Genomic DNA, 7,841 nt, shown 5'->3' with positions numbered 1-7,841 from the left:
GACATTTCTGCTTCTTAATGCAAGGCTAGAGCTGTCAACTGGGGCCATATTCTAGATTCTCAATGCCATCTGATATTTGACTCTTTGGGGACATGGTGATGCTGCTGCTACCTCCAGTTGCATAATAGTGGTACCACTATTGATCATGTTCTTGCCTCTAATGTTCATAGCATATGAACACTTTAGGCTGTGCTAACACTAGTGGTATGCACCAGCCATAGTGGTATGTTAAAGCCCAATTCAGCACTTCAGGGGACTTTAAAAATGACGATATATATTTTTCCTTTTTAAAGAAGTGGATAAAATTTGCAGAAATTGTAACCTCTATAGTGTGAATGAAACTTGATAAATAAAAGACACAGATCCTAGGTTTTTGTGCTGGACAACTTTTAAAGTTGATTGATGGAGGAGGGAGACCTTAAAGGAATTCACTTTCCAAGTAATACCATTCCCTCTCATTCCAAGCTTGATGTTTTAGTCAAAACAGAGATCTTACAATCCAGCTTCTGGTTAAATACCTCTGGTGAAAAAGAGCCCACCACCTCCCAAGGCAGTCTGTTATACTATCAAGCAGTTCTTACTTTTAGGACGCTTCCCCAATCCCTTGCTCAAATGTGCATCCCTGAAATATCCAACCATTGATTCTCACCCTGCCCTCTGGAGTCACAGAGAACAAGTCTGATTCATCTGGATCTGCAACCCAACAACTATCCACCCCAGGTGTGAAGCTCCTGGCCGAGAAAGGAGTATGTATATTGGGAAACCACTTAGTCTTGCTCTTTACATTCCTTGGATACTCAGCAGACCTGACCCACTGGTAAAGTTCTGTCCATTGTTGGGAGCAACCAGCTACTCACCCTAGGAGCTTTCCAAGGTCCTGTAGACTTTAGTCTTGTTATCTGCTTGGGGTCAAATTAGACATGTTGAGGAGTAGCTATCTTTGTTTAGTCATGCATCTGCTCTTTTATGGTGTGTGTGTGTGTGTGTGTGTGTGTGTGTGTGTGTGTGAGTGTGAGTGTGTTGGGGGGAGATTTTACTTTTTGCAACTAAAGGAGGACCTGGATCTTCCCCTTCTTTTCTCACTGCACTTTGTAACTTCATACACTTTCCCTTACAAATTTAGCTCAATCCAGGTATTGGAGCCAGGTTAGGAGTAGAGATGGCTGGAGGAACAATCCTGTGAGCTAAGTGGGTTTTGGAGCAGGAAATATCAGCTCTGCATATATTTCATTGCAAAATGTAGGCATGACCACATCCCAGCAGAAGTGAGCAATATAGCCTGGGGCAGCAAAGAGTTAAGAGATTGCGCTCAGATATCCCAAGGCTCAGGGTCAGATTCTAAAAGATAGAAAAGTCAAGGCAATAGCAGTCTGGGCAGCAACTACTGTAGGTGATAATCTCTATAAAGATAGGAAGCTGCCTTATACCCAGTCAGTCCATTGACCCATCTAGCTCAATATTGTCTACACTGGCCTGCAGCAACTCTTCAGGGTTTCAGGCAGGGGACTGTTCCAGGCCTTCCTGGACATGCCAGGGATTAAACCTGGGACATGCAAAGCAGGGTCTCTGTTCACTGAGCTATGGCCCTTCCCTATAGCTCAGACTTCAGAGCCATGCCTGAGACACTAAGGACATTACTCAAGACCCATTCTTCCTTTGCATTAAAAATCCAGTGCTTTCAAATTTTGTGCCTTTTTGCTGTTGCTGCCATGCAGGGTGAAACAAACATATGCTCAGTTGAAAGTGTTCCAGCTTTCTTATTCAAAGGAAGACGCGCTTCCAATTTTCCTTCATTTTAACTGCGGCTCGAAGATGTCTGCTATGGATATCATATATGTTATGATGTCAAGCACAGGAAAGGTAGGCGTAGCTCACCCAAAATGGCCCGGTGGGCCAACTTCTAAGGCTCAGCAGAAGGCTATCAATGGCTACTAACCCTGATGGCTATATCCTGCCTCCTGATGGCTATATCCTGTTGGAGGCAGTAGGCCTCTGAATGCCAGTTGCTGGCAAGCACAAGTAGGACCAGTAAGAACGTGGTGTTGCGGCCATGTCCTGCTTGTGGGCTTTCCACAGGCATCTTGTTGACTATGGTGAGATCAGAATGCTGGAGCTGACCTGATCTGAAGGAACCTCTCCAACTCCATCATTCTACCTGGACACCAAGGTCCAGTGCCGAGGGCCTTCTGGCTGTTCCCTCACTGCGAGAAGCCAAGTTACAGGGAACCAGGCAGAGGGCCTTTTCGATAGTGACACCCGCCCTGTGGAACGCCCTCCCACAAGATGTCAAAGAGAACAACAACTACCAGACTTTTAGAAGACATCTGAAGGCAGCCCTGTTTAGGGAAGCTTTTAATGTTTGATGCATTACTGTATTTTAATATTTTCTTGGAAGCTGCCCAGAGTGGCTGGGGAAGCCACTGGGGAAGTGGCTGGGGTATAAATATTATTATTATTATTATTATTATTATTATTATTATTATTATTATTATTATTATTATCCAGCAGGGCTCTTCTTATGTTCTTATGAAATCAGAGATGCAGACTGGGAGTTCCTCACCCCTGCTATAATTCTGTGCCTCTCAGTTTTGATGATGTGAGTGAAACCCATGTTAAAATTTCCCATGAGTCCTAACTCGTGATGTCAACCCATTTGGAGGTCGCCTGCACTTCCACCCTGGTGGGTGCCTGCATGAGTAGGTGTCTTCTCACTCACAACATGTCCTCGATGCTACAAGGTTTACAATGCCGCGGCATTTTCTGTGATCTAGAAATGCTCAGAGGCCAGTTACGTGCCCTTCCCCCTGCCCCTCGCCGCCAGCCCTGCGCAAACGCTTACACTCCACCAAGCCTAGAGAAAGGGGTTTGGAGAGTCCTGCTTGCTCACCCACAGTTCAGATGGCAGAATGATTCTGGCTAGCTGTGTAGCTAATGGGGGGTGACTGGTCCAAGTCAGGAAGAAAAATGGATTTCCCTCTGTCAACTTGCATGCACCTTAAACACACATTAACCACTCCCAAGATAAATAGCTTGCCGTGTGTGTGTGTGTGTGTGTGTGTGTGTGTGTGTGTGTGTCAGGGTGTCTAGTCAGGGTTGTGTTCTTCTTCTTCTGTTTTTAACCATTTTTGCCCAGGAAATTTAAATGCTGCACCAAGAAACGCTGCGTTCTGCAACCTGTACGCATAATTATTGTCAGGCAGATTTCCACAATTTGTTCTGGTTTTGCTAGCCGTTAGGAAGAGGTAAAAGACCCTAGTGGGGTGCTCAAAAAATTCCTTGCCCCCTAAGCTACTAGGAATCTTATTAGGCATCCCTTTCCTTATGATTTTCAGGTTTTATACTGGTGTTGCCCATACAGCTCGAAGCATACCTCTGTGATCATTAGGACTAAGAATTTACTCTCTCTCTCTCTCTCTCTCTCTCTCTATATATATATATATATATATATATATATATATATAAAAGAAAGCTGTTGTTCAGGCTTCCTCTTGTGCTTCAGCAGAATCCCAGCATGTGCAAGGCAGTTAGTGAGACTGACTCCCTCCCAGCCCCTACAAGCTGAAGATTTGGATAGAGATGAGCTGCGGAGATGGCGGGTGTGTGTGTGTGTTAGAGGGAGTCATTGAACTACTACTGGACCAAATCTCATGCTCCCCTCTCCCCGATTAAGGGGATATTTTGTCATTATCCCCCTTTCTGGTCACGTTTTTGCATTGAAGCCACTCAGCAAATTAATAGGTACAGAAATGCAATGCTCTGTTCTTATTACACGCTATCGATCTGATTGCAGTGTCATTAATTGAAAGACTCGGGAAAGGTGATGGATGATGCAGATCTGGATTCCACATTTTCGCCTTGGTGGAGCCCTGCAGGAGACTAGCTGCAAGGAGCTGATTGAGGCCCCCACCCCACCCCCGTCTCCCCCACCCCCTTTTCGGGACTGACATGAATTATTCCTCCATTGTCAGACCTTGTAACTGCATTCAGACATTGGGAGATTTACAATGTGAAATTCTAAATGTCAGTCTGCTTTAAATGTGTGTGTGTGTGCTTTTTAAAAAATACAATTTTGAAATGCTGAAGAAAGCTGTTGTAAAAGCATGCACCCTAATCTTATGTACAAATCTATCATCAGTCTGTCTGTCTATCTATCTATCTAATCTCCATGAACTGATCTTTTCCCTCTTACTTGACTCCACATAATTTCAGCAGAGGCCTGACTTGAAAACTGGTTTGCCTAATCAAGGAGCATTTGTTACCGTTTCCCTTACGCCTGAATTGCAGACAGATTTATAAATTGGAAAGAGCTGTGTTCATCATTTTAATCTCCCAGAAATCTTTCATTGCTATTTCTCTGATGTGTGCACGTGGATATACAGATTTTTGCTGTTGCTGCGTGAACGGGGTAAGATTAAATCAAGTTGGCTGGAAGGCAGATTTTTTCAAAAGCTCCCCCTTTCCCCCAAATGGCTTAATTTTATTGGAATAATACACCCATCCTGCTTTGAGAACACGTCCAAAGGTAAAAAAAATAAAATAAAAAATGCAATGCGGTTTATTTTATTTTTAAAACCAAAACTCATCTTGAATAATTGAGACATTAAAGTTGGAACAGAATTTCGTTTCCTGAGTCTGCATAGCATCTCTCCGCGTATGCCCCAAATAAAATATAATTATACAAGATTCTAAGGTCAAGGTTGTCTTGCTTTGCTGAAATTTGGATAGACAGTGAAGTCAGTGCACATTTAGAGCTCTTTTGCTGAATGGAACAATGTGCACTGTGAGCCAGGCTTTGGTTTCTACCTAGCTTCAACTTATCGTTTGTAGTGGCAAGGAGTTCCACTAAAATGTCCAGGCAATGAGTCGCTGTTGAAAAGCTTTGAAGCAAAAGTGCTGTGTGTGTGTAAGTCATTTGAATAATAAATGTTCCAGATATGCCCAGACAACATGGAATATTGAATTGTGCAAAACTGGCAAAATTAGCAGTGCAATCTTGTGTGTACGTTCATACCTGGAACTCCCAGGTATGTATGTACAAGGTTACACCCTTAAGATATTCAGAGGTGTTACTGAAGTACGTGAGATGGGGCTGCTTCCTTGCCATAGACTATTTCGTCTTCTGAAAATGAAAGGGACAATTTATATTGCTGTGTTCTGGAAGGAAAATGTTATATATATATATATATATATATATATATATATATATATATATATATATAAAAAGAAGACAAGCACTCAGGAGAAGGAGAAGAAGCACATAGTTATGAACCCACTATGTCCTTGCCTCTCCTGTTCTGGTAACTGCAACATGCTCATCCCAGAGACTTAGCCCTTGTACAACGATCTCATTCTGTTCCCTCCTCAAATAAGGCACAAAGCGCTGATTCTAAAGCAGGTAATCAAAAAGCATAATTTTGGATCCCATCCAAACTTAATATCTAGCTATCTAGCTATTTGCTGAGAGAATAAAGCCACCTTTTAATACCTTCCTTGCGTGATGTGGGTTTGCAGATGGCTAACTCAGAAAGCGCATGGATTCATTTTTGCAGCAGAGCTCCACTCACGGTTGGGGGTTTGCAAGTCCCTTCCTCCCCCCTCCTCCCCATTCCGCACACAGTGAGCCCCCCTTCCTCCACATGCATATATTTTAACATTTCTTTGTTCGGTGAAGAAGCAGATGATTTTGTAGTTCTATGCTTGTCACTGGTCAGAGGTTTTGTGCAAAATAGATCTGAACAGAACTAGAGGGTTGCTCTTCCATGAGGCCACAAAGCTCAGAAATCATACAAGGTCTTCCCTTTGCTTCTTAACACAATCCTGTCTCTTTTTTTGGGGGGGGAGCCAGATGATGAAAGTTTAAAAATGCAGTGCTTTCCATATTGTCGCGATCGCCAGGGCACATTGCAAGCGCCGGGGCTGTAATCCGAAGCCCTTGGCGAGGGGCGTGCTGGCAATGGCTGAAATAAATAAATGCACAGGGACCGTCTCATTGAGCTCAGTGGGCTCCCTTCTGAACAGACCTGTAGGAGATTGTGCTGCAAGGATCTCAGAGTGGTTTGGATTCTGGCACACCCATTTAATAGCATTGCTAAACAACAGCAGTGCCCTTTCATATACAATGACTGGATGTATTTTTTTGCATTTTTAAAAGTCTCACATTGCGTCTCAGATTAAGCAATTCCCTCATCACACACACACACACACACGGTTCTTTTTGGGTAGCCCTGCCTTTTCCCTCTGTTTCTCAGGATTCCCAGCCCCTCTGAGAACGAGCGAATCTAAGGGGTATCAGGGTTGCTGAGGGTGAGAGTGAAAAAAGCTCCCTTTGGTATCGTTGCTCAGGCTTCCAGCCACTGAGCTGGCCGGCTGCCAACATGCAACCTTATGCCACCGCAAGGAGCTCTGTCTGCACATTAAATACCTACACAAATGTTGCTGTTTAGCAGAAATGAAATTATTTGCATCCAAGGACCGCAAAGTGCATTGAATGCAGCCAAAATGCTTCGAAGGGTGGGCAAGGATTAGGTGCAAGGCAGAAAAATAGCACTCTGTCCTTTTCCGACATTGTTTTCAGTGTCTAGATTATGATCTACCCCTCCCCCTGCCTTTAGTTCTTGTTATGGGGTTTTACTGAGCTTAATAATTTGGGAAGGTTGGCTTTCAGCTTGCTTGCACCCTCTGGGAGCTAAATTTACAAGCACATTGCAAAGGAGAGATTTGTATGTGTATGCATATATGTGTGTGTGTATGTGTATAAATATATTCATTGTGGTTAAAGCTGATAAGAACATAACAAGCGAAACATAAAACTGACGGTGGTCAGGTTCTTAAAAAAAGAAAAACCTATTTAAAATGATCTTAATGTGAACAATGCCTTTAAAAGAAAAGCAAACATGCTCTACATTTTTAAGATTCCCCCAAAAAGAGAGGTTCATTGAATAATCCCCACACACTACACCTTCCCATTTTCTTTGTTTTGGATTTTTAATAAACATTTAATCTCTTCCCACTGCCCCTTTTCCCAACTTCAAACTAGATCTGTGTTGGAAATAGTAAGAAAGTCATATGCATTTCATATCTGTCTTCCACTCTCTGGAAACTGACTGCTCTCAGAAACAGCCCTAGAAGATTTGAAAAGCAATATTTTAATTTCCTCCTAGTTTTAACTGCTAAAAAAATAAAGCATAACATCCAAGGGGGGGGGGGAGGGAATTGCAAAATTGAATACTAATATTATTGTGAATAACCTTATAGTACTGAAAACAGAAAGGGAAGATCTTTTGTTTTTGTTTTTAAAAAAGGCAGAAAATGTGAAGCATTTATGTTGCAAGCAAAGTTACTGTACGTGACCCAGGTGTTAGAGCTTATTTGCATATTTCCCACCTTTTGTACACCCCGACGCATGGGGATCTCATGCTATTGCTGACTAATTGATAGTTGTAGTAACTGCTATAGGCTATCCTTCACTTAACAAATGCATGCAGATGTGTTATCTCGATTCAAACATTTAAGGAACACACACTCTCACTTACTTACATGGACAGAAAGTCTTCATACTAATAGAGGTGTGTGATGCAGATAGCAGGACATAAAACAGGAGACACACACACACACACTCATGCACACACACACACACACACACAGATGGCATCCAGTGAATATGCCCCTACAAACAGTTCCAAAATTGCATTTGCAAATGCTGAAGTCTTCAGAACTGCCCAAAGGTTCCGAACATCCTCTTAGGCTCCTCTTGATGGGACGTCTCCATCCAGAATGTCCGGGAAAAAAGTGGAGAAGGTGAGAACTCTGCCATCTTAGCGCTGTATTCATCTGATTTTTCT

General features: G+C 42.8%; 1 long non-coding RNA gene across 1 annotated transcript in view; it reads left to right on the top strand.

Annotated features, from left to right (window-relative positions):
• The first annotated feature begins 5,210 nt into the window (after positions 1-5,210).
• The window catches only part of LOC308574712, a 60,145-nt gene continuing 57,514 nt past the window's right edge, over positions 5,211-7,841 (top strand). Inside the window, exon 1 of the long non-coding RNA XR_014002563.1 lies at positions 5,211-7,797. This is a non-coding gene — a long non-coding RNA (uncharacterized lncRNA). The remainder of the gene's footprint in view (positions 7,798-7,841) is intronic.

This window comes from Podarcis bocagei (genome assembly GCF_964188305.1).
Source record: "Podarcis bocagei genome assembly, chromosome: 15".
In the NCBI taxonomy this organism is placed as follows: domain Eukaryota; kingdom Metazoa; phylum Chordata; class Lepidosauria; order Squamata; family Lacertidae; genus Podarcis; species Podarcis bocagei.
This window is presented reverse-complemented; position numbering and strand designations above follow the sequence as displayed.